This window comes from Cervus elaphus, chromosome 29 (assembly GCF_910594005.1).
Source record: "Cervus elaphus chromosome 29, mCerEla1.1, whole genome shotgun sequence".
NCBI classification, from domain to species: domain Eukaryota; kingdom Metazoa; phylum Chordata; class Mammalia; order Artiodactyla; family Cervidae; genus Cervus; species Cervus elaphus.
Genome location: NC_057843.1, coordinates 54205716 through 54233286, shown reverse-complemented (window position 1 = coordinate 54233286; position 27571 = coordinate 54205716). Strand labels below are relative to the sequence as shown.

The 27571-nt window shown below is 37.6% G+C and overlaps 1 long non-coding RNA gene across 1 annotated transcript in view; it reads right to left on the bottom strand.

The window, feature by feature from the left end:
• Positions 1-24979, bottom strand: part of LOC122686084 — a 112679-nt gene extending 87700 nt beyond the window's left edge. The window contains exon 1 of the long non-coding RNA XR_006338620.1: positions 24921-24979. This is a non-coding gene — a long non-coding RNA (uncharacterized LOC122686084). The remainder of the gene's footprint in view (positions 1-24920) is intronic.
• Positions 24980-27571: the final 2592 nt, after the last annotated feature.

The following is a 27571-nucleotide window of genomic DNA, read 5'->3' as shown; positions in this document are numbered from 1 at the left end:
TCCTCTGTCTAGGGGATTCTCCAGTCAAGAATACTGGAGCAGATTGCCATTTCCTACTTCGGGGATCTTCCCTACCCTGGGATCAAATCTGCGTCTCTCACTTCTCCTGCATTGGCAAGTGGATCCTTGACCAGTGGGCCATCTGGGAAGCCCTGATAGCTCAGGTCACGTATCCATGAAACCACGCGGTAGACAAGTGTCCAATTAGACAATTAACTTTTAGAGTCATCAATTCACCTTAAAATATATACCTGCACAAAAATAAACTGAACTAGTTCTGTTAAATGGCGAGTGTAACTTTTAGAATCAGATAGAGTTGAAAATTATAACTTTCAGAATATGATATTTATGTATAATGAATGAATGACAGTTAAACCGCCTATATTTAGCTTTATTCAACTCTATGGTTCTTGTGTTACATAACGCTTAATTCTAGAGTTACTGTTTACTTTAAGACTAAATAATAATGATAAAAGCATTATCAGGGCTTTTCTGGTGGTCCAGTGGTTAAAAATTCACCTTGCAATATAAGGAACACCGGTCCCATCTCTCCTCTGGGAAGATCCCACATGCCTTGGGGCAATTAAGCCTGTGGGCCACAACTACTGAGCCTGTATGCTGCAACTACTGAAGCCTGGCATGCCTAGAGCCCATGTTCCACAATAAGAGAAGCCACTGCAGTAAAAAGTCTGTGCGCCACAACTAGAGAGTAGCCCCCATTCACTGCAACTAGAGAAAGCCCATGTGCGGCAACAAAGACTCAGCACAGCCAAATATTAATAAATATTTCTATTAAAAAATCATGAAATTCAGGTAGAAAGAATGCTCCATAAAAACCAACCATTCTAGTTCTGTGAAAAATGCCACTGGTATTTTTGATATGGGTTGCACTGAATCTGTAGATTACTTTGAGTAGCTCAGTTTAGTTCAGTTCAGTCACTCAGCCGTGTCTGACTCCTCATGACCCCATGGACCGCAGCATGCCAGGCCTCCCTGTCCATCACCAGCTCCCGGAGTCTACTCAAACTCATGTCCATTGAGTTGGTGATGTCATCCAATCATCTCATCCTCTGTTGTCCCCTTCTCCTCCTGCCTTCAGTCTTTCCCACCATCAGGGTTTTTTTGCAAATGAGTCAGCTCTTCTCATCAGGTGGCCAAAGTATTGGAGTTTCAGCTTCAACATCACTCCTTCCAATGAACACTCAGGACTGATCTCCTTTAGGATGGACTGGCTGGATATTCTTGCGGTCCAAGGAACTCTCAAGAGTCTTCTCCAACACCACAGTTCAAAAACATCAATTCTTCTGTGCTCAACTTTCTTTATATTCCAACTCTCACATCCATACATGACTACTGGAAAAACCATAGCCTTGACTAGACAGACCTTTGTTAGCAAAGTTGGCAAAATATTACTTTGAGTAGTATGGTCATTTTAACAGTATTAAATCTTCCAGTCTAAGAACATGGTATATCTTTCCATCCATTTGTGTCTTCTTCAGTTTCTTTCATCAGTGTCTTATAGTTTTCTGAATAGAGGTTTTTGTCTCTTCAAGCATGCTTATTGCTATTTATTTTATTCTTTTTTGATGTAGTTATAAATGGGATTGTTTCCTTAATTTCTCCTTCTGCTAGTTTGTTATTAGTGTAGAAAAATATAACAGATTTCTGTATATTAATTTTGTATCCTGCAAATTTACCAAATTCATTGATGAGCTCTAGTAGTTTCCTGCTGTTATATCTTTAGGATTTTCTACATGTCATCTGCAAACAGTGACAGTTATACTTTTCCAATCTGGATTCCTTTTATTACTTTTTCTGACTGTTGTGACTAGGACTTCCAATACTATGTTGAAGAAAAGTGGCAACAATGGGCATCCTTGTCTTGTTCTGATCTTAGAGGAAATGCTTTTGGCTTTTTCATCATGAGTTTAGCTGTGGGTTTGTCATCTATGGCCTTTATTATGTTGTGTTTCCTCTATGCCCAATTTCTGGAGTGTTTTTATCAAAAATGGGTGTTGCAGTTTTGTTGGAAGCTTATCCTCCATTTATTGAGATGATAATATGGTTTTTATTCTTCAACTAATAATTTTAAACTTTTTATCAAAATGCAAAAGACTCCAAATAGCCAAAACAATTTTGAGAATGAATCATAAACTAGAGAAATGATGCACCCTGACTTCAGACTATACTCCAAAATTATAGTAATCAAAACAGTATTGTACTGGCACATAAACAGGCACATACATCAACAGAACAGAATAGAGAGCTCAGAAATAAACTCACACTTATGGTCAATTAATTTACAACAAAGGAGGCAAGAATATACAATGGAGAATAATCCCTTCATTATCTAATATCATACAAAAAAAGAAACTCAAAATGGATTAAAGACCTAAATTTAAGATAAGATACTTTAAAACTCCTAGAGGAAAACACGCAGTATACTCTTTGACATAAATTAGTGCAGTGTTTTTTTGGATTGCTCTGCTAAAGCAAATAAAACAAAAGTAAACATATGGGATCTAATCAAACTTAAAAGTTTTGCACAGCAAAGCAAACCACTGACAAAAATGAAAATTAAACCTACTAAGTGGGAGGAAAAAATTTGCAAATTATATAACTGTAAGTGGTTAATATAAAGCATATATAAACAGCCCATACAACTCGGCATCATCATTAAAAAAAATTTAAATATGGGCAGAAGAACTGAACAGACATTTCTCCAAAGCGGAAATGCAGATGGCCAATAGGCACCTGGAAAGATGTTCAACACTGCTAATCATCACAGAAATGCAAATCAAAACCACAATGAGATCACCTCAAACCTGTCAGAATGTCTATCATCAAAAAGACCACAAATAACAAATGTTGGCAAGGATGTGGTGAAAAGGAAGCCTCTGTACCCTGCTGCTGGGAATATAAATTGATACAGCCACTGTAGAAAAGAGAATGCAGGTTTCTCAAAAATGCTAAGATAGAACTACCATATGAGCTAGAAAATCTACTCCTGCATATATATATATATGTCAAAACAACAAAACAACAACACCACACACACACACATGAAATTTGAAAAGATACATGCATGGCAATGTTCATAGTAGCATTATTTACAATTGTCAAGATATGAAAGCAAACTGTCCATCAACAGATGAATGGATAAAGACACTGTGGTATTTATATACAATGGAACACTCCTAAGCCATAAAAAAGAATGAAATTTTAACATGTGAAGCAACATGGATGGACTTGGAGGCATTATGCTGAGTGAAGTAAGTCAGACACAGAAAGACAAATACAACACAGGATCACTTACATGTGGAATCAAAAAGTACAACAAAATAGTGGATATAACAAATCAGATGCCAACTCATAGAGCCAGAGATCAAACCAGTGGTTACCAGTGGGGGAGCGCTGATAGGAGGGATAATATAGGAATAGATTAAGAAGCACAAACTATTATATATAAAATAAGCTATAAGGATACATTATATAACATAAAAAATATAGCCAATCTTTATAATAATTATAAATGGAGTATGACATTTCAAAATTGTGAATCAGCATACTATACGCCTGTAACATGTAATATTGTACATGTACTATACTTCAATTAAAGAAAAGAAACTATTTAGATAAAGAGGCAGCACTTTATTTCTTGTTAGTTTATCACACAAAAGGCAGAGTTCTGTAACACACAATTTCCTAGACATATTTCTAGGAGAAGTAAAAAATCCCTAATTCAAATCTCAATACAGACTTAGCAACACTGATGCCCTGAGATACCTCACCAAAGCATTTTATCTGCAGCAGCAAATATGCAAATGTAGTAACATATTTGAAGTTAGTAATCAGATGTAAACTTTAATAGTACAAGCTAAGAACTAAAGCCTTATCCTGATTGGTAGTTTTATCTGTAAGATGGGGAGGAAGGGTTGATATCATGTAACTCGAGGCTTTCAGTGGATGTAAATTACATGTCAAGTAACAGTCCCCAATCCTCTGATAAGGAGAGTGAGACTGCTTAGATAAGAAAGAGAGTCGGCAGATAAGGGAGAGCAAATAAGAGAAAAGAACACAAGAGACTTAAACCACCAGGCTGAGGTTTTCTGTTTAAATACCATGCCATTTGAATTCTGAGAAAAGCAAGCTATTGGAATAAAGAATCCAGGCAAGAGACACAGGTGAGTAGCCGGAGATTTGGATTTTAATTCAAGGGCTTCTATTAGGTATCCGTGGGTCCTTGTGTTAGTTTTCTGTTTACCTCTGCTTCAGTATCCTCTTATGTAAAGTGAGGGATATAGAGTAGAACCATTTCCAAGACTTTGATAGTTCAAAATGTATGTATCTAGTTTGCTTAAAAATTAGATAATTTTGTAGCAAAGGTTCCTGACTTTTCTTAGCTGTCTCTGGAAAACCCACTGACATCTCTTTTGTCTAATATTCACTGATCACCTGTTTGATCTAGATACTTGGTGCTAAGTTCTAGATATACAGTGGCAATTAAAACACAGGCCTTGTGGTTCTACATCTTTGTAAGAGTAGTGAAACATGTATTTTCACATTGAAATAAGAGGGAAAAGATTATAATTTTTCCCCCTAACTACTAATAGTCTCTTTTATTTTTTTCTTAACTTTTTGTTTTGTTTTAGGGTACAGTTGATTAACAATGTTGTGATTGGTTCAGTTCAGTCGCTCAGTCATGTCCGACTCTCTGCGACCCCATGAATCACAGCATGCCAGGCCTCCCTGTCCATCACCAACTCCTGGAGTTTACTCAAACTCATGTCCATCGAGTCGGTGATGCCATCCAGCCATCTCATCCTTTGTTGTCCCCTTCTCCTCCTGCCCCCAATCTCTCCCAGCATCAGGGTCTTTTCCAATGAGTCAACTCTTCACATGAGGTGGCCAAATTATTGGAGTTTCAGCTTCAGCATCAGTCCTTCCAATGAACACCCAGGACTGATCTCCTTTAGGATGGACTGGTTGGATCTCCTTGCAGTCCAAGGGACCCTCAAGAGTTTTCTCCAATCAATTCTTCGGCGCTCAGCTTTCTTCACAGTCCAACTCTCACATCCATACATGACCACTGGAAAAACCATAGCCTTGACTAGACGGACCTTTGTTGGCAAAGTAATGTCTCTGCTTTTTAATATGCTATCTAGGTTGGTCAAAACTTTCCTTCCAAGGAGTAAGCGTCTTTTAATGTTGTGATAGTTACAGGTAAACAGTGAGGGGACTCAGCCATACACATACATGTATCCATTCTCCCCAAGCTCCCCATCCATCCAGATTGCCACATAACATTGAGCAGAGTTCGAACTGATACTCTTGACAAAAAGTTACAGACCGTCAGTGTTATAATTCTATGTAAGGTATTGATGAAGGGTAGGACCCCTGTGGGACTCCAGGGCATGGAGGCCTTATTGTCTCCCATTTCTCATAGGCAAGGCTCCATCCTCCATGACCTTCTCTGAGTTTCAAAGGGCTGAACAGTTCCAAATCAAGGGAGAAGGAGCCAGGAAACTACCAGGCAAGATTAAAGGACCAGAGAGGCTCATCAGATGAGGATACTGGACCCCCTAAGACCCTGAACACAACCTAATCTTGTCAACAATCCCACCTTTGGAAACTTTGTAGAAGAAGAATGCAAGACTATTACTTGTTGTTCAGTAGCTCAGTTGTATCAGAATCTTTGTGAGCCCATGGACTGAAGCAAACCAGGTTTCCCTGTCCTTTATAATCTCCCAGAGTTTGCTCAAACTCATGTCCACTGACTCAGTGATGCCATTCAATCATCTCAGCTTCTGTTGCCCCCTTCTCCTCCTGCCCTCAATCTTTCCCAGCATCAGGGTCTTTTCCAATGAGTCAGCTCTTTGTATCAGGTTGTCAAAGTATTGGAGCTTCAGTTTCAGCATCAGTCCTTCCAAAGAATATTCAGGATTGATTTCATTTAGGATTGACTGGATCTTTATCACACATCCCTGCCTTACTATATAACCTCTTGCTATTCACCAGGGAGGAAGGTACAGGTCTTGAGGCACTAGCTTACTGTGTTGCCTCCTTTGCCTGGCAAAGTAATAAAGCCTCTCTTGCTTTCCCCTCCATAAGTCTGTCTCTGTATTCTTGTTCAGCACTGGTGCACAGAGAGCCAAGATTTTGGCATCAGTATCCTATCTATAAGTTTTTTTTGTTTGTTTTTGTTTTTTTTCAAAAGTATGTGGAGCTTGAAACTAAGATCTAGGATCTGATACTTGCTCCTTAAGGTCAAAGGACAGATCCACATTCTTTCACATTGGAACCTGACAAAGTGAAGGCACTATGCGCTTTAAGAAATAATGATGCAGTCTTCTAAATGAAACTGAAGAGAATGATAAGTTTAGAGAATTAAAATGCACTCTATAACTAGACAGTCAATTAAGCTGGCAAAGTAGGAAACCTAAAATGATTCAAAATTGAGTCCTTGAATTTCAGAGCAAGAAGCCCCTTCAGAGTTACTCTATTTTAACCCCCTCATTTTATGGATAAGAAAACTGATACTCAGAGAGGTTGTGTGTCTTGGGCAAAGTCACCCAACTGGTAAATGTGAGCACCAGGATTCTATAATAAGTGTCCTCTCTACATATGTAGTTTTTAAATGGGTAACAGTATTATGATGAAATATATATTAATGTAAGCTTGGCATCTGATGTGCTAGAAGGCATCACACAGTCTGTGTACAGGAAGTTAGATAAAAATGCTGTCCTGATTAAAATTCTTCTCTGAAACATAGAGACCACATGTAAAGCTAGAGGGATGAATTCTGGAGTTCTTCTTCTATTAACTAATGAGGCAGCGATAGCCTATTAAGATTATTTGATTCCTTGAAGGGTCCAGAAGTTTATTTTCTTAAATTTATATACCACCTCTATGAAACTTTAAGCTTCTAGACAGCTAGAAAAAAAATCTAACAATGACACAAATTTATGTTTACCAAGCAAATGAGGAGATCAAGTTTTTTAATTCCAAATTGTTCTCTGGAAAGGTCTAGAATGTAATGCTACATGCAATGCTGACATGGCCTCTGAAAAACAGGGGGATAATAAATCTATCACTATTTAAGATGTTTTTATTATACTTCTAAATAAAAATCTAACAAAATAAAAGAAAAAATCAGGGAAAACTTGAATTTATGCTAATTATTTATTTTAAATTTTTTTTTTAAGATGACCTACTCTGGGTTGAGGGCTTCCCTGGTGTCTCAGACAGTAAAGAATTTGCCTGCAATGTGGGAGACCTGGGTTTGATCCCTGGGTGGGGAAGAACTCCTGGAGAAGGACAAGGCAACCCACTCCAGTTGCCTGGAAAATCCCATGGACAAAGTGGAGCCTGGCGGGCTATAGTCCATGGGGTCACAGAGTCAGACACAACTGAGCAACTTTCACTTCACACTTCACTTTACCCTGGGTTGAACCAAAGGACCGTAGAAGTTAAAACTGTATTCTATACCCTTGGTCATAAACGTTAGCTTTAAATAACAACTTCAACCCACTTTTCTTTCTTAATTACAAATAAGGTCATGGAAACCACTTCGAATAAGCCTCACAACTTTGCAGATATTGCTGATGACCAAAGCTGTCACCAGGGTAAGATAACATAGAGAAGAGACATCATTTTCCTACTGGCTTTCTATATAAGAGGCTTTCCTGGAAGCTCAATCAGTAAAGAATCTACCAGCAGCGCAGAAGACCCAGATTCAATCCCTGGGTCGGAATCCCCTGGAGAGAGAAATGGCAACCCACTTCAGCATTCTTGCCTGGAAAATCCTATGGACAAAGGAGCCTGGCGGGCTAAGTCTATAGGGTCGCAAGAGTTGGACATGACTTAGCAAGTAAACCAAATAAGGGCAGAATTGTATAGGTATTTGAGAGGGAATGTGTATTTGCTGTGGCTCCAGTGATTGCTTCTAAGCTGGAGGGGGCCCAACTGACAAGAATAGTTTGTTCTAGAACTGTAATTTTGGGTTTGGGGAGTCATATTTTCAGTATCCTATGCTACAGGCCCTGTTGCTATATCTGTAAAGCATAAACTATGAGAGCTGAAATATAAGTTCACATTGTCCTGTCTCTTTATTTTATAGTTGAGGAAATTGAGGCCCAGTAATATAATATGTCACACTCCTGGACACATAGCTCATTTCTAGCTCTATCCAAATTAAGTCTAGATTAAACTCAGTCAGGTGCTTTGGCAGGCTGAATCACAGTCCCCTAAGAATATCCATGTCCTATTCCCCAGAACCTGGGAATATTTTACTTATGTAGTAAAATGCACATTGTAGAAGTGATTATGTTAAAGAGCTTGAGATGGAGAGCTTTCCTGGATTTTCAAGGCAAATCTGACAAAATCACAAGAGTTCTCATGAGAGGAAGGTAGGGGGATAAGAGTTAGTAGTAGGAGACAAAGAGATGAAAGTGGGATTGGAGAGACCCAAGGCAGGGGCTCTGGGCCAGAGTGAGGCAAGTTCTACCGGGTGAAGGCAAGGAAACAGATTTTCCCCAAAAGCCTCCAGAGGGAACGCACCCCTGACGACACCTTGATTTTCAACGTCTGACCTTCAGATCTGTGCTAACAACACGTCTGCACTATTTTAAGCCACTAATTTCTGGTAACAAAATGTATCCAGGGGCTGTCTCTACAGCATCCCATTCCTATCATCCTGTGTCCATGCCCTATGTTTTTAAATGTCTTACTGTCTATATTCCCAGATATCTAGATGTCCTTAAAGACAGGCATCATATGTTATTCATCTCTGTATATCTTTCTCCTTCAGAGTTGAATAGATGTTGAATAAATTATCAACTACTCCTAATGCTGACATTTACTAAAATACACCTAAACTCCACTCATGAGACGGATGTGCCAACCACTCAACAAATCTTTTGCTGAGAGCTTTCTATGTATAAGGTGCTGTGAATTATATATACATATATGTATATATACGCTATATGAAAACTTAGGCAGCCCCATCTTTTTGTGAAAATTTTAATTACTGAAATGTTGTTACAAGATGACAATCTTGATTCAAGACAACCCAAATTGATTAACTTTGAACTAGACCATGATTTTAAATTCGAAGGGGATCTGATGCAATGCAAGTAGGACTGATTCTCAAAGAAAATCCATTTTATACCTTGGCTGCCCAGATCATATGAATCCTTTTCCTTTGTATACAGTTTTAGGAATGTTTCAGCTACACTTAATACAACTATTCCAAATAAAACTGAAAATGTTTTCCTTCTCAGAAGGAAATGACCCAAATCATGTCCATTAATCCATCCAGGCGTATATTCATGATCTCTGGGAAATGTGGTTGGGCCTGAATGTGACTCTTCATGATCCCGAACCTGGACTACAGTGAAAAATATAACCGTCCCTGCAAGCATAAAATAACAACTCATTCCCAGTACTCTTTTTTTTTTTTTTCCATTTATTTTTATTAGTTGGAGGCTAATTACTTTACAATATTGTAGTGGTTTTTGTCATACATTGACATTATCAACCACGGATTTACTCTTGTGTGGAAAATCCCATGAACAGAGGAGCTTTGGAGGCTGTAGTCCAAGGGGTCACAAAGAATTGCACATGATTTTTTTTTTCTTTTATTTATTTATTTATTTATTTTTCATTTATTTTTATTAGTTGGAGGCTAATTACTTCACAACATTTCAGTGGGTTTTGTCATACATTGACATGAATCAGCCATGGAGTTACACGTATTCCCCATCCCGATCCCCCCCTCCCACCTCCCTCTCCACCCGATTCCTCTGGGTCTTCCCAGTGCACCAGGCCCGAGCACTTGTCTCATGCATCCCACCTGGGCTGGTGGTCTGTTTCCCTATAGATAATATACATGCTGTTCTCTCGAAACATCCCACCCTCGCCTTCTCCCACAGAGTTCAAAAGTCTGTTCTGTACATCTGTGTCTCTTTTTCTGTTTTGCATATAGGGTTATCATTACCATCTTTCTAAATTCCATATATATGTGTTAGTATGCTATAATGTTCTTTATCTTTCTGGCTTACTTCACTCTGTATAAGGGGCTCCAGTTTCATCCATCTCATTAGAACTGATTCAAATGAATTCTTTTTAATGGCTGAGTAATATTCCATGGTGTATATGTACCACAGCTTCCTTATCCATTCGTCTGCTGATGGGCATCTAGGTTGCTTCCATGTCCTGGCTATTATAAACAGTGCTGCGATGAACATTGGGGTGCACGTGTCTCTTTCAGATCTGGTTTCCTCGGTGTGTATGCCCAGGAGTGGGATTGCTGGGTCATGTGGCAGTTCTATTTCCAGTTTTTTAAGAAATCTCCACACTGTTCTCCATAGTGGCTATACTAGTTTGCATTCCCACCAACAGTGTAAGAGGGTTCCCTTTTCTCCACACCCTCTCCAGCATTTATTGCTTGTAGACTTTTGGATAGCAGCCATCCTGACTGGCGAGAAATGGTACCTCATTGTGGTTTTGATTTGCATTTCTCTGATAATGAGTGATGTTGAGCATCTTTTCATGTGTTTGTTAAGAATTGCACATGATTGAATGACTAAGCACACACACATGATACAAAGGTGAGGCAAAAAGGGGAAATTCACGATTAAACTCCTACCACTGGGTAAAGGGAAGGAGGTTAAAAAAACAAACCAACAAAAAAGCACGCTACTGGGGAAGGTTGCTTGTCATGGCATAGATTTCCCATCCAGTTTGACTATATAGGGTTCCTCTGCTTGAGAAAAATTGTCATCCTTGAGACAAGTATAGGGGAGAAATTTTGTTTCTGGGGCCTGCCCTGCTGTACTAACCTACACATTTTGGCAATTGGTGGCCTAAGGATTGTCATTCAATTTTAAAATCACAGGTCTCTGCTTGTTACTCATTTAAAAAGTAAGCTAATTTGTTTGATTTCAGGGAATTATATGCTAGAAATTTTGTTGATCCATTGTCTTTAGGTTTGATGAATACCTGTTTAATATCCTAACATCCCAAAGTTGTACCTACCTGGAATCCAATCACACTTGCTTATGCACAAAGGGAATTTGCTGGTTCAAATAATTGGGTCCCATCTGGCCCAAGCATCTCCTACGGCCACAAGGAGAAGTAGTACTCCAGAGTGGTAAAGAGCAGAGACTCTAAAGCTAAACTACCTGGGCTTAGGTTCCAGCTCCCCCATCTACCAGCATTATAACCTTAAGCAATTTGCTCAAGCCCTTGTGACTGTAGAATGAGTGCAATAATAATATCTATATCTTAGGTTATTTGTGAGGATTGTATATAATAATAAAGCTCTGAAAAGTACCTGGTCGTGTATGCAAGTGCCACAAACAATATATAATGTAAAAAAAATCCTACTTTAAGAGCTTTTGCTCATAACTTGTAGTCAAAAAACAATATTTTAAAACATACCTAAACTCTAGGCAAAACTATCACAATGTATTCCAGGTAAATATAAATCAGGAAGTGGGTATATGAAGCAAGTTTGGATATAAGCCTCCTATACACCAAAAGTTATCTGCCCAAACCTTTGTTAAACTAATAGTTACTGCTCCTAAAATCTAACTAGATGATATAAATGAAAGTTCCTAGGACAGTACCCTGTATATGCTTAATGCTTGATGAATAAAAATACACTTGAAATAATATTCCTAACGCAATCTTACCCAGAGTAACACAAACGCAGGGGGATGTTGGCTTACAGGCCTTTTAGCCTGGGAGGGCACTTAAAAGACGCACTGAAACCTGTGGGTAGGTATTCCATCTAGATCATCTCTACTCCAGAATTTGCTTAATTGACTATGTGAAGAGATAGTCTTACATTTTTTGACTCTACCAAGTATTGCCAAAATTAGCCAAATGTTGCAATGATGATTTTTTAAAATTACATTGTTTCTAATATATATTTCTAAAGCATTCATAATAAGTAAGTGCTATTTATTAAAACTTGGATCTGATCCTTGCACATAGAAGCTTTGTAGTTTATTCATAAGATCTTAGGCAACTGAATCAGATAATTTAAATAAAACATTATAACATTATGTATTATTAATAGGCTATTAGCAACCTATTTTATTAACAAGCTTTTACTATTAAGAATAATAAAAACATGATATATTAACTAGTCACAATTGTGCTTCTTACTATAGCCCTTTAGAAAATGTATGCATGGATGTATGTGCTTGCTTAGTTTTTTTCCAAAGTAAAAACAAACACTGACAAAGTCATGTCTGACACTTTGTGACCTCATGGACTATATAGTCCATGGAATTCTCCAGGCCAGAATACTGGAGTGGGTAGCCTTTCCTTTCTCCAGGGGATCTTCCCAACCCAGGGATTGAACCCAGGTCTCCCGCACTGCAGACAGATCCTTTACCAGCTGAGCCATAAGGGAAACCCAAGAATATTGGAGTGGGTAGCTTATCCCTTTTCCACCAGATCTTCCTGATCCAGGAATTGAACTGGGGTCTCCTGCATTGCAGGTGGATTCTTTACCAACTGAGCAAGACAGCCTTCCAAATTGACACTCAGTTTTTTCTTATCAGTATCTTTCCATTTCTGAAACTGTCCCTCTTCTATGTGTGTGGACAGCAAGCACAAATCTATCCCCATCTTTACCAACCTCCTACCCCCCTTCTTAGCACACCACCAAATTTTGACAGGTCAGTCACACTGGTTTAAATTAAACCTGTTCTCTGCAAGGAACAGGGCATGTGTTCCACAAGGGAAGAACATCGTTTTGCAGTGATTCATACAGATTCTGGGGGTCTCTCCATAAGACTGAAGTTTCTGAACTAAGCAAGAATGGAACTTCCAAAAGCCATCATTCTCCCCAAGGGTAGAATTCTCACAAGAGAACTGAAGTCCACAGGAAGGAAGGCAGGGTTGAGAGGGACAGGTAGATAAACAGATAGATTAGACTAGGAAGGCAGTGAGAAAGAAAGAAAAGAAGGAAGGGAAAGAGGGAGACAGAAATGAATTTGTGGCATAACTTGACCCTTTAAAGCACATCACATCAGATAGCTAGCATAGTAAATATAACAGATAGCCAAGCAGACAACTAGAATATTCAGTCATAGGAGCTAATTTTTCATATTTTGGTTTGAACTCTATCACCTGGCATTAAAGAATTCTAATACACTTTTTCACTGAAAGCTAAAGATTAGCTAATTCCTGTCTGGGAGTTACATCTCTCATAGAATAGAAGGCTGAGATTCAGTTTCTCAGTTACGTTAGATGCTACCCTCGTACCGTCCATAACTATTCATACAGCTTTAATAGACTTCATCTCCTGAGATATGAATAAAGTGACTCTCATTCTAATTCTACTCACATATTGTCACTGGGGTGATGAGAAGGGGTCAGGAATATACTATATTTCTTAATGTTAGGTTTTATTGTTCCATTAATCTCCATAAAATATAAGATACTCAAAATAATATGATTTGATCTGCTACAGTAACCACAGACCTTGCTTTAAATCAAAGGATATGATTTATGTATATATATTTATCTATATGGGGTGCTTGGAAGTAAGGTATGGGAAATAGTTATTGATTGCTTTCACATTCACAATACAACCAGAGATTACCAGATAACACAATTCTCAAGGGGAGTGCCTCTCAAATGTCAGTGTGCCCACAAATCACTTGTAAATTATTTAAGCTGTAAATTCTTATTTACTAGATTTGTGTGTGTGTGTGTGCATGAGCACACGCATGTGGGCTCAGTTGCTCAGTGGTGTCTGACCCCGTGACCCCATGGACTGTAGTCCACCAGCTTCCTGTGTCCATGGAATTCCCCAGGCAAGAATACTGGAGTGGGTCACCATTTCCTCCTCCAGGGGATCTTCTTGACCCAGGGATCAAACCTGGGTCTCTTGCAACTCCTGCAGTGGCAGGCAGATTCTTTACCACTCTACCACATGGGAAACATGAGTCTCTATATCTACCAAGTTCCCCAGTGCTGGCAATACTGCTGGTCATGGGTCCACATTTTGAATAGCAAGGTTCCAGGGTTTCCCTGATAGCTCAGTTGGTAAAGAATCCTCCTGCAATGCAGGATTTGATTTCTGGGTTGGGAAGATCCCCTGGAGAAGGGAAAGGCTACCCACTCCAGTATTCTGGCCTGGAGAACTCCATGGACTGTATAGTCTATGGGGTCGCAAAGAGTAGGACATGACTGAGCGACTTTCACTTTCACAAGAAACTTCATCCAGCCAACGTGTGTGCCGGAGATAAAGTCTCTGGTCAGGCTCTGTAAAGCTTTAGATCCAAGAGTGATAGATCTGATGGCATCAGTAAGTTGAAATATTCATACATTTTAATTAATGCTAAATGTTAAAAATAGTAATATAATTATATAGCAAAATTACATATTATAATTATTGTTGCATGCTATAGATAAAACAACATATTGTAAAATTCATTTTGTGTTGCTTCTCTGACAGAAACCATAAAACTAGTCAGTGATTTTGATGAGAAAGTAAGTCAGACAACTAAAAATCATACCCATTAATACCAGGAGAACACAGGGATGGTCAGGTTCAGTGACCTGTGATTGTCACTCTAGGAGAGATTATTTTAGGTAAGAGTTCATAGTAGCTATTCAAATTTCCATCCTCTAATGGACACTTGGAAGTGTTGAGCAGTTTCTATATTTAAGTGGCGAGGATCTACATTAATGGAAATTAACAATCCACAACTGTCAATCAGCATTGTTTGATATTAAGATGTGCACCTTCAATATTTTTGATATTGAAAATCTTTGATTAAAAACAACCCGTTTCCTTAATGGAAGTTGCAAGAAATGGATACCTTACCCTTTGTTGTCTAATCAATTTATTTTCACTTTTTTTTTTTTTGGTAAAGATCTCGCATGCAATTTTTTTTTTGACGGAAATGTATTTCATTACTATTTGCATAGAATATAAACAATTATATTTTAGATATTCATGAAACTGAAGTAAAGTGAATTCGACAAATATTTGTTGAAGTGAATTAGAATACACACACATTCTATCTGGGCATACACACATCCTGACTGAATGCTGCATTTTGGTTATTAATGTTTATCTTAGTCAAATCTCTAAAGTGGCTACATTAATTACTAAAAGCAAAACACTGCATCTTAGGCCAGGCAGGCTTCATTTGAAGCTGTGGTAGTAAGGCCAGCTGGTAGACCCATGGGGGTGGGACCCTTGCCTGGCAGAGCTGCAGGGCCAAGACCTCAACCTTAGCAGGTCCAGAGGGCAGAGCAGCAAACCAAAGTGGATTATTCTTGAGCCTTAAGATCTAACGATACTTGCTTTGCTAGGTTTTGGACTTGCTTGGGACCCATCAGCCCTTTCTTCATTATGATTTCTCTCTTTTGGAATTGGAAATGTCTATCCTATACCAATCCTACCACTGTATTTTGGAATCTCATAATTTATCTGGTTTCACAAGTTCACAGATGGAGAAGAAATTTGCTTCAATATCAATAATACCTGGAGTCTCACCTATATCTGATTTAGGTGACATTTAGATACTTTGGACAATAGGATTGATGCTGGAAATTTGATGCTTTGGGGGCTATGGGAATGAAATGAATATATTTTGTGTGCCATTTGAGGGGCTGGTATTTTGTTAAGCAGCCTGACCTAAAACAGACCACATTTTCTTTGCGCTATCCTGGATTTGACCTTTGCTTGAAACCCCCTGCTTAATTATAGCACTGGTTATCATCTAGGGAGATTAAAAAATTCAAAACTATCAAGTTCTGCCTACTAACTGTTTAATAATATACTTCTCTTCTCACATTTTACTACATACAGCAAGAAGAAACCAGGATGCATCTGCTCAGAAACTACCTGTGTTATATTATCCAGCTCACTAGGAATATCTTTTTCCAAATAATTGCAGATGACATTGTTGCTAAACCTTTCACCACTTCAGGACAAGGATCCTCTTTCTTCCTGTTTCTAATATCAGCATTTACCTTAGGCATATTCTCACCTCCATTTCTCAGTCCTTAATCAATGCACCATGAATTTTGAGAATTTGTTTTACTCCAGCTATTAGGACAATAAATTACCCTAAGTCTGTGTGAGTTTCACCCCCTCCCATCTTTCTCTCCCTGGCCTTGGGTAGTTTCCTCATTGGCATATGCTTGTCAGTCAGCTAAAGACTCATGGGGGACCCTCTGCCAGTCTCTAAGATTCTCTTTTTGTGCAGTTATTTCCCCTCCTGAGATTCAGCCCTGCAAACTTTATCTGTCTTGGTTTATTCAGACTCCGAGCTGCACTTCCGCATTTCAGATCTCTTGGCTGCAGTTAAGCTCTCCTTTATCATCCATGGCATTGACATTCTCCAGACAGTATACTGACTCAAAGACAGGACTCAGCTCATTTTCCCCCCGGGTCTCACCTATATCTGATTTAGATGACAGTGAGATACTTTGGACAATAGAGTTGATGTGGCTTTTTTGGTGGCTTTAGACTGAGGAGTAAATATGATCCTAATTAACTCCACCTTGCCTTGAGGCAGTCACCATACTGAATTTTTAGTGCCTAAATTATATCATGAAGTGACCTTGTCCTGATTTCTAGATTTAACTCCTGTCAACTATTCCCATATTATTTCTTAGGGTATGTTAGGTAACTTTCTCATGTACTATTAGTATGAATTATCATATTCTTTTCCTGACTAGCACTGCTGAGAAACTTTTTTAGCCTTTTAAGTAATTAGATCACTCTTCTAAAGATTGGCCTTTCATCCTAATTTCAGTCACCCCAACTGACTGTACATTTCAGGAGTACCTATTAGACAGTTCCAGTATAGCAAATTAACGGCTCCCCTCATGGTCCTGAAGAATCTGCTTGCAGTGCAGGAGGTAGAGGCGACATGGGTTCGATCCCTGGATCGGAAAGATCCCCTGGAGAAGGAAATGGCCACCCACTCCACTGTTCTCGCCGGAAAAACCCCACGGACAGAGGAGCCTACAACACCCAGAGTTGCAAAGAGTTAGACACAATTGAGCAAATAAACACACCCTAGTATAACAGACCGTATCTTACAACCAAAGAGCCTAGACCCTTCCTCAGAGAGCCTTACGATTCACAGGTACAGTTACAATCTGTTCTGCCCAGCATCTGGCCTGCTGCCATGTGACAGTACAAGCCACTTACTTTTATGGTAGAGGATGATACCATCAAAAATGCAGCTCCATTTATCCTGAAATTTTAATATAGGAACGAAATTTCAGCTAGGCCAAAGATTAAGGACTTTTTTTCTTTAAGCTAGCTCTAAAACTTTTAAAAATCATTATTTGTGGCCCCTGGATTAAAGTCTCTCAGAATGACTGACAGTGGGATATCAATACTCTGTAAAGGAGTATGGTTACAACTTGTATCACAAATAAAACCATCACACAATATCTGACATGATCAGAACATTTTCCAAAATCCTGTTAGGGCTGTCTAATCATTGGTCTAGATCTTTCTCAAAAGTTCTCTTTTGTCATCAGGTCTATATGACTTTCCTAAAGCCCTTAAATTTTCAGAGCCTATCTGATCTTTAAACACCCGTTAAAATAAGAACTTACATAATTCCCTAAGTTTAAATAACAAGATAGTCTAAATACAAATTCAAAAAAGAAATTTATCCTAAAAGCAACAATCTAAGTATAAGCTTATTGATTCTTAATTTTTATTAGTGAACAAGTGACTTTAGATTTGTTCTCTTCCGTGGCCCTCCGATATACATAAATATTTTGCATGGTTTTAACTTATTTGACTATTAGAATCAACATTTTGTTTCTCAGAAGTGTCAGATTTAGGTAAAATTCTTATAGAAATCTGACTTTCTATCTGACTGAATAATAAACCTAAACATCTTTATCACTAGAAACTCATCCCAATATTTGCTGCACTATTTATTTCTCTGTTAAGAATTACTGGGACTCCTCTGGTTGTCTGTGGCTAAGACTCAGAGCTCTTGATGCAGGAGGTCTGCATTTGATCCCTGGTCAGGGAACTAGATCCCACATTGTTGCAACTGAGAGTTTGCATGCCAGAACTAAAGATCTTGTGTGCCACGATTAAGAACCAGCTGAAGCTAAATAGGCTTCCCTGGTGGCTTAGGCGGTCAAGAATCTATGTGCAATATAGCCAAGTAAATAAATATATAAGGACAAACAAACAAAAAAAAAACCCAAAGTATGAGATTATCCTCATTTAAAAAATGGAACTGTTTAAAAGTAAGTGCATCATTGCTTTTGTTGTTGTTTGTTTTTGTTTTTGGTTCATGGAAATATTATTGTAGCAACAATTCATACTAAGTGTCTATGATTTATTGTGAATATAATTACCAGTATTATATACTGCCCAAAGACTGAAAAAGTGTATTAATAATTGTACCAAAATATAAACTGAGACACAGTCATATTTTAGACCATAGAGATTAGACATATAGTCATTTTTAGTAAGTTGGTTCAAATGACTAAATACTATAAGTGATAGCTATCAGTATTTGGTTCTTATTTGGCTCTTTATCTTGCCTCTCAAACAAAAACATCATTTGAAGCTAATAAGAACCAACTGCTCTGATCTCCATGGATTTATCTGTTCTACTCTTTCTAGTTCTTAATAGTGCCTACATAAGTTTTCTCAGCTTCCCTTTGAAGAAAGAAATATATCAATATAAATGAACTATTTTAATATAGAGTTATATTTAATATACCCATTTTAACTTTAGATAACTTGGAAATGTGGAGAATTTTAAGGAAAATTCTATTGTCTCCAGAATTTTATTGACCAACAAGTCAATGATAAAATATGTCATATCTGTTCTTTAATTATCTATATAAATTATTCATTAACCAGTGTGGGTGACCCTGATTTCTCAAAATGGCCTTCCCTGAGAAGTCAGAGTAAATTCTTTATTATAAGCAGTAGAAAATGATTGAACATTGTTATCCCATTGTACTTTACCAACTTCCTTGCTCAAGTAGTTTAAACCCAAAAAAGGACCCAGATACTAACAATGGTAACTACTACTGTGTCTTCCCCAGAACATGTAGTTGAGAGAGCAAATAACCTTGGGGATGCTGTATTGAGTTTCCCTAATACCAGTTTGGCACATTAAAAGTATTATCCATGAAACACTGAATAAGACACTTCCTCATGATAGTATTTCTTTACATCCCTCATAACTTTCTATTTCCCAGAGATCTGGAAACAGCAACAACAAAAACATTGACAATTCAACTTCTATTTATTTTTTAGACTTTTCAAAATGGAATCCTTCACTAACTAGCCTTAGGGTGCAACTGAAATAAGTAAAGAATACAATAAATTAAAGTGCTGAAAAAATAGCTTAAAGCAATATTAAAACAGCATGACAAGAATCATTAAAATAAGGAATATCCATTATATCTTGCTGCATCGCTGCATTTGGCAATCTGGGAAAATTCTTTTGCATGATTTTGTATGAGGTCAACATATGGAGAATTTATCAATTTCTAGTAGGCACTCAGTAAGTGCATATTTGGGTTAGTGAATAAATATGTAAATAAATGCTTAAGCATTCAGGGATAAGAATGGAAAGAAAGAAGCTTTATAGATTGATTAGATATCTTATGGAAACTGAAAACCTAGTTTTCAAAGAGACTGAAGTATTGAACTGTATCAGTGGATATTTTCCTTCCATTAAATTTTGTAAACTAGAAATACATGCTAATATTGTTACTGACTGAAACATATAAATTTTTTTAAGCATACTTGATTTACAATGTTGTGTTTATTTTAAATTTTTGGCTATACTCTGTGGCATGTGGGATCTTTGTTCCCCAACCAAGGACTGAACCCGCACCTGTGGCATTAGAAGATAAAGTCCTAATCACTGGACCACCAGTGAAGTCCCTTGATTGGAACATTTTATGAGATATGTCTTCTTTAAGGGAAAAGTGATAGCAGAAGCAATGATCTGTTTGTACCATTTTACAGTCTTAATCACTCTTGTCTTAGATATAAGTAATAAAAACCAGTATTATTTAAAAAGGCATAAAATGTTTTGATTAAATGCAGAAATAATCAGATACATCATGAAAGAATGAAAAGCAAAAAATTAATGCTGTATAGGCTAATTCTAACTAAACAACCCATTTAACATGCCCATATTTAAGATGATGTATGTGATGTATCTTTTTTTTTTTCATGCTGAATTTATTGACATAGGGTCACTAACCAGAGATTCAGGATTCAATGCTTTAGCTGAAACAGTTAGGAAGAGCTCTAAAATGCTGGTTGGATGGCCAAGTGGCTGGACCCAAAATGTGGCCCACATTAAATGGAGCTGAATTTATCATATACTAAAAGGAAAGTTATTTGAAGGCTTGAGGAGACTGTAATGTTAAAGTATATTTATCCTGCTATTCCTGCTCTTCAACCCTGAAAGGCCACAACTTTCATTACAACGATGAAAAATAAATTTGTGGGGGAACCCTAGCATTCTTATGGTCTCTTTTCTTTTTCAAAAATTAAAAAATTTTAATTTTACTTAGCGTATAGTTGATTTACAATGTTGTGTTAGTTTCAGGTGTATAGCAAAGTGATTCAGCTATACACATCCATATACATACATTCATTCTTTCCTATAGCCAAGACAGGGGAACAACCCAAATGTCCATCAACAGAGATGGATAAAGAAGATGTGGTATATTTAACATGGAATAATACTCAGCCATAAAAAAATAAAATAATGGCATTTATAGAACATAGATGAATCTAGAGATTATCATACTAAGTGAGGTAAGTCAGACAATGAAAGACAAATACCATATAATATCACTCATAATGTGAAAGTCGTGGAGTTGTCTCTGACTCCTTGCGACCCCATGGACTATACAGTTCATGGAATTCTCTAGGCCAGAATACTGGAGAGGGTAGCCTTTCCTTTCTCCAGGAGATCATCCCAACCCAGGGATTGAGCCCAGGTCTCTTGCCTTGCAGGCGGATTCTTTACCAGCTAAGCCACAAGGAAAGCCCATATGTAGACTATAATTTTAAAAAATAATACAAATGAACTAATTTACAAAACAGAAAACAGACTTATAGATATAAAAAATAAACTTAAGGTTACCAAAGGGGAAATGTGGAAGAGGAGAGATAAATCACACACACCCTAATATATATAAGATAGATCACCAATAAGGATCTACTACATAGTACAGGGAACTCTACTCAACATTTCATGAACCTATCAGAGAAAAGGATCTAAACAAGAAAAAAGGATGGATATATCTTAAAATTAATACATAATTACATTATATTACATTAAATTATACGTAATAGTCAAGATAATGATCTGCCATTCCCTTCAAATAATTGGAATGCTGTTTTCAAATTTGTGCTCAAATGTTTTTTCATGGTTTATATACATTATAATACTTGCACTTCCCCTTTGAAATACTCATCTATCCATCATGCTAAAATTGTTTTCCATGGTCTAATTCACTAGACTATAAGCTTAATTAGCCCAGCTGTATTATTCTTTTGTTCACCATTATATCATGCTGATTAGAAAGTCCTCAGCATATTTGGGTTCAATAGATATTGGTTGTATAAATATTTAACTGCTACAGGGATCAGAAAATCTTGGCTCCTTGAATATCACAGTGCAATACTCTCCCTGAACACTCCCTTTTATTAGTACAAGAGGCTAGGAATGGCGATCATCGCCAGAGGAGATAATCAACAAGAGGAAGAAAGACTAGAAATAAATTGCAGAGCAAAGTGCTAGGTTCAAAGGTTATGAAATCTTAGATTTAAAACCAGTTGAAAAGGAAGATACAATTGCTTCTTCCCACATCCAAGAATTAGACAACCAAAGAAGGAAAAAGAGAAGCAAACATGTGTCAAAGATGAGATTCAGAAAAATCAGGCTTATTCAAAAAACTATCTGGACAATTACGAAATGCATTACTGATCTATTTTCTCTAAAACGACCTTTAAAAAGCTGGTCTGAGTCCATCACTGGCACCACCCCCTCCAGAATGTTGTTGTTATGGCTGGCCTTGATGTCTCCCAGGTCTTCATTGACACAGAGCTAGAATAAGCACTGGCTCTATTTGAGAGGTGGGAAGTTGCTACAGAAGCACGTGAGTGATGGCATTTAGAGACTAAGATCTAATGCGGGGGTGGGGGGGGTGCATGTCACAGGATAAATCCTCAGCTCACAGCACAAAAATATCATAAACCATCATACCAAATTCAAGGAAGGCACATTACTAATAGATTATCATACTGACCATAGTTGTTCCATAAACTGAGCTATTCTTTACTTGAATGTATCAGTCCTGTAAGAATAAAATGATCTGGTCTTCTCCAAAACTCTGATAAATATCAGATCTAGTCATTTCATATTTGCTTTGGTGAAACTTATGACCTCTTAATTCAATGTGGGGCCTTTTAACTCAATTTGAGGTTTTGGGCTATTGAGAAGAGGAAATATTCAAGAGCTTTGAACAGCCTATATTAAGGAGACAGGCAAAGCTCTTCTACAGGTTTATCACTGAACTCTCAATTGTATATGAGTTAACTGTGTTCTGTTTTTATATCTGAATTTAGTAAGGAAAAAGAACCCCCATATTTTGGCTTGCAATAGTTTATCATAGATAGTGCAATATTAGCACAAGAACTATTAGAATAGTTTGTACTATTTTTAAACATTTAACATTATCTTATGGATACTGAAGTGTGACCATGCCCCCACCAAAAAAAAAAAATGATGACTGAATAAAGTAATTTGAGTAATATGGAAAGCAACTGAAATAGATTATATGTTGAAAATGTATTATAAAAATATTCAAGATAGTTCTCTGCAATTTCTATTCACCTTTGTAAAGTATACATCCATTTTCATGTATTTGTAACTAGAAGCACATATCTTGACATATCTTGGTGTTCATATTTTAGAAAAACATAGAGAAACACACTTGAGCTCTTTTTATTCTTCCATTGGTCTCATTTCCACATCCCTAAAGTACCATTCAAAATGTTACTTGTGGAATTATAAAGTGGTAAACATTCAACCATAAAAGGCTGAATTAAAAAGGCTGTTTTTGCAGATGTTAGCAGTACCCCCATCATAACTGCCCTGCCCACTATACAGTATATGTCAGATGCTTCTTCCTTCTGTCATCTTTGAGCCCCTGCCCCTGTGACTTCACCAGGCAGGCGCATGCTCCATTCATTCATAGATTGGACTGTGAGTTCTGGGAGGCAGGATAGATAGCTAACATCCTTGAGAGCAACCCCAAACAATGAGGAACAGGAGTCCGTAAATAAATATACCATCTTCCTCATCCTTTTGGTGGGATTACTTGGAGGCATGTTCCATGTTGCCTCCCACCAGTGTCCCTCAGGACTGCACCTCAGTCACCCATCTACTTGTTAACAACACCACACAGGCTTTCTTTCTCTGTCTTACTACTCCATCCCTCTACAGGTGCTTCTGGGAGCCAGTTCCCAAACAAACAATTTGCACTCATTCATACACATCCTTATTTCAAAGTTTATCTTCTGGGAAGGAGAATCCACAGCTATTATGAGATGTGATCTTCTTCAAAGTAAAGAACTTAATCAGCCTAGAGAAGGGAACTGCAGAAAAGAAATAACCCCAAGGTCAGGAAATGGTCAAACTGAAATATAGTACAAATGAAAGAACAGAGAGAGAAAACCATATGGAAAATAATAAATATAAGAAGAGTAAACAGTTCTGGAGAAGTAAACAAAACGAAAGGCAAAGATGTTGATAAGCTAAGGGAAAAGGAAAAGCAAGAGACAGAGGAAAATCTGCTGCTGCTGCTAAGTCGCTGCAGTCGTGTCCGACTCTGTGCGACCCCATAGATGGCAGCCCCCCAGGCTCCCCTGTCCCTGGGATTCTCCAGGCAAGAACACTGGAGGGGGTTGCCATTTCCTTCTCCACTGCATGAAAGTGAAAAGTGAAAGTGAAGTCGCTCAGTTGTGTCTGACTCAGCAACCCCATGGACTGCAGCCCACCAGGCTCCTCCGTCCAAGGGATTTTCCAGGCAAGAGTACTAAAGTGGGTTGCCATTGCCTTCTCTGAGTAAAATCTAGAGGGAAAAAAACAAGAATAATTGATCAACCAATTCCTTTCACCTGTAATTTTCTTAGCTTGTTGTCCTCACTAGAAAACTGGGTGATACAGCTACTATAGTTCCTAAGAGGCTAGGAAAGAGGGTAAGAATACCTCATGCTCATGATAGTTTTGGGGGAGTCTAAGAACAAGCATCAAGTATGAAAGAAGGTATAAACATCAAGCCAGAAATGTGTGTTTACTGTTTACGTCACAGAAAGAAGTAGTAATGAAGAGTCTGTGCACAGAGAACCAAGGAAGATGAGTCTAAGGGAAGGTCAAATTGGCTTGATGACAAGGACAGGCTAACCTAAGCAAATTTCAGAAGACCGGCTGATGAGATGCACTCAGCTTTAATTTCTGTGGAGAACTCTCTCCTGTTTCTCCAAGACATTGAACAGTTGTTTTCCTTACTCTTGTGTAAACATGTAAGAGTAGAATTGCATAGTCTAAATATGATAAGTAGACATTTACCTTTATAAAAAGCTATCAATGAACAAAGGCCCAGCACAGTCAAGAAAGAAAACAAACAAACAAAAAAAAAAACTACCAATGAGTCTTCCAAAATGGTTATATGATGTTACACTTCAACCGGTAATGTCTGTGTTCCGCTTGTTTCACCTCTGTACCAACATTCAGTATTGTCTTTTAATGTTAGCTATTGCAGTGGGTGCAAAGTGCTATTTCTCAGTATAAGAGCTACAGATAACATTTGCATGTTATGATCACATCATGTGTTTGTAAGCTACTTACACATCTTCTTTCATGAAGTGTTTATTCAAAATTTTTCTTCTTCTTCACTATTGTTTTCCTCTTCCAACTAGCAAGAAGACATATCTGTGAAAACAAAGCAAAATTTTTTAACTATATACAACCCTAAATGTTATTTTCATTGGTACCCACATTGTACAAAAAGTGAGTTTTTCATTTAAGTTGATATGAAGCAACTCTCATGGTAAAATACGTTTGCTACAGATGCAGTGTTTTAAAAGCTTTTAAAGATGGTGTAATGTATGTATTGGTATATCAGAGAAATAAATTCTTGAATAATTTCTAGATTTCCAGGCGCCTGACCTGATCCAAATAGTAAATTTTATTTCTTAAATCTGACAAAATAAACAAATTGTAATTGTTATTACTTAGCTATTTCAAAAATTTAACATATATTTTCATTATCCAATACCTCAGAGTCTCTTGAACATATGTTGTTTCTTATTTCCCTTAATAAAGAACAGACAAACAAGCTACCTTATTGCCATACTATCAGCATAAAAAATAATGTAGCTATTTGATTCAAATCATAGTTCCTAAACATCAGATATTGTGGAAATATTAGGATGAGAACTGTTACATAAAGTATATTCTCAACAAAGCATGTCAGCTTTATATTTAGGTTACAGTTCGCTAACAGCCTCCCCCAAATATACAAGAATATAAAAATCTCATAAATTTCACCACATTATAACCAAAACTGAACTGATTAAAGATGCAAAGTACCTACCATGTTGCTCACATCTGTATACCAAAGGATTTGGCAGAACATGAAGTGATATATTTATATATATATTTAAGAGATTAATAATTCAAAATATCTTGATATTTAAGTAATAATTTCACATCAATTAAAGGATTTACAAACTCTACTTTTTGATTCAATGAATTACTTTTGAGCGACAACCAACATAGTACAATAATAATAAAAATGTGTATTTTATAAACTTAAGCAGTAAAGTGTAAATGATGTCCAAATATGTCTTGCATGTAAACTACAACATAAACTTGCACTGAAAACAAGTTAATGTCAAAGTTCTTAAAGCAGATGCCCAACCCTTAAGGAGTTCATGATTAAGACTATGATGGAATTTCTTCATAAATCATTATGAACTTTATACTTCAAAAATTTTTCAATGCACATGAACAAAATTGTTTGCTTTTTCTTTCTTTGACACCACCAAACTTCCTGGTAGCACATAGCCTATTACATAATAGTTTAGTACATTATGATTTTAACATTTTTCAAATAAGAAACATCCCTTAAGAAGTAGAATGTGATTAAAAACCATGTTATTCAGCAAAGAGTCAGTAAGTGTTGAATCTTCTCTGGTATAAAAACGATGAAAAAAGAAATCAACCACTGAACAGACATGGCAAAGTGTTTCATCTTAAATATCAACTGTCATTCAGTTTAGTTCAGTTCCGTTCAGTCGCTCAGTCGTGTCCAACTCTTTGCGACCCATGAATCGCAGCACGCCAGGCCTCCCTGTCCATCACTCTCCATCACCATCATCAACTCTCATTAGCTAATAGCAAATGACTGGAGTACCATATTGAGACAAATTGAAAGTTTTGTCCAGGATTGGAAACAAAGAATGACATAGCTTGTTAACAACGGATGTTATAATATGGGAAGGGGGAGTGCCACATGTGTGCTGACTCTGTTTTATAATCTCATACAATCACTTCATGGCAAACAGATGGGGAAACAATGGAGACAGTGACAGATTTTATTTTCTTGGGCTCCAGAATCACTGCAGATGGTGACTGCAGCCATGAAATTAAAAGACGCTTGCTCCTTGGAAGAAAAGTTATGACCAACCTAGACAGCATATTCAAAAGCAGAAACATTACTTTGCCAACCAAGGTCCATCTAGTCAAAGCTATGGTTTTTCCAGTAGTTGTGTACAGATGTTGGACAATAAAGAAAGCTGAACACCGAAGAACTAATGCTTCTGAACTGTGGTGTTGGAGAAGACTCTTGAGAGTCCCTTGGACTGCAAGGAGACCAAACCAATCAATCCTAAAGGAAATCAATTCTGAATATTAATTGGAGGACTGATGCTGAAGCTGAAGCTCCAATACTTTGGCTACCTGATGCTAAGAACTGTCATTGGGAAAGACCCTGATGCTGGGAAAGACTGAAGGCAGGAGAAGGGGACGACAGAGGATGAGATGGTTGGATGGCATCACCAACTCAATGGACATGAGTTTGAGCAAGCTCCAGGAGACGGTGAAGGACAGGGAAGCCTGGTGTGCTTCAGTCCATGGGGTCGCAGAGTCAGACACGACTGAGGGACTGAAAACAGCCCTCATGTTCCTTGCAGCACTATTGATGATAGCCAAGAATGGAAACAACCGAAGTATTCAGCAATGGATAAAGAAACACACACACATGCAGGGAATTATTTAGCTATGAAAAAAATAAAATCTTGCCATTTGTGACAAAATGGATGGAACTTGAGGCCTCACACTAGGTAAAATAAGTCAGACAGATAAAGACAAATACCATATGATCTCACTTATATGTGAAACTTGAAAAAAGAGATGCCAACCCCCACCCCCACCCCCCACCTATCTCATAGAGAGAACAGATTGGAGGTTGCTAGATGTGGGGGGTGTAAGGTGAT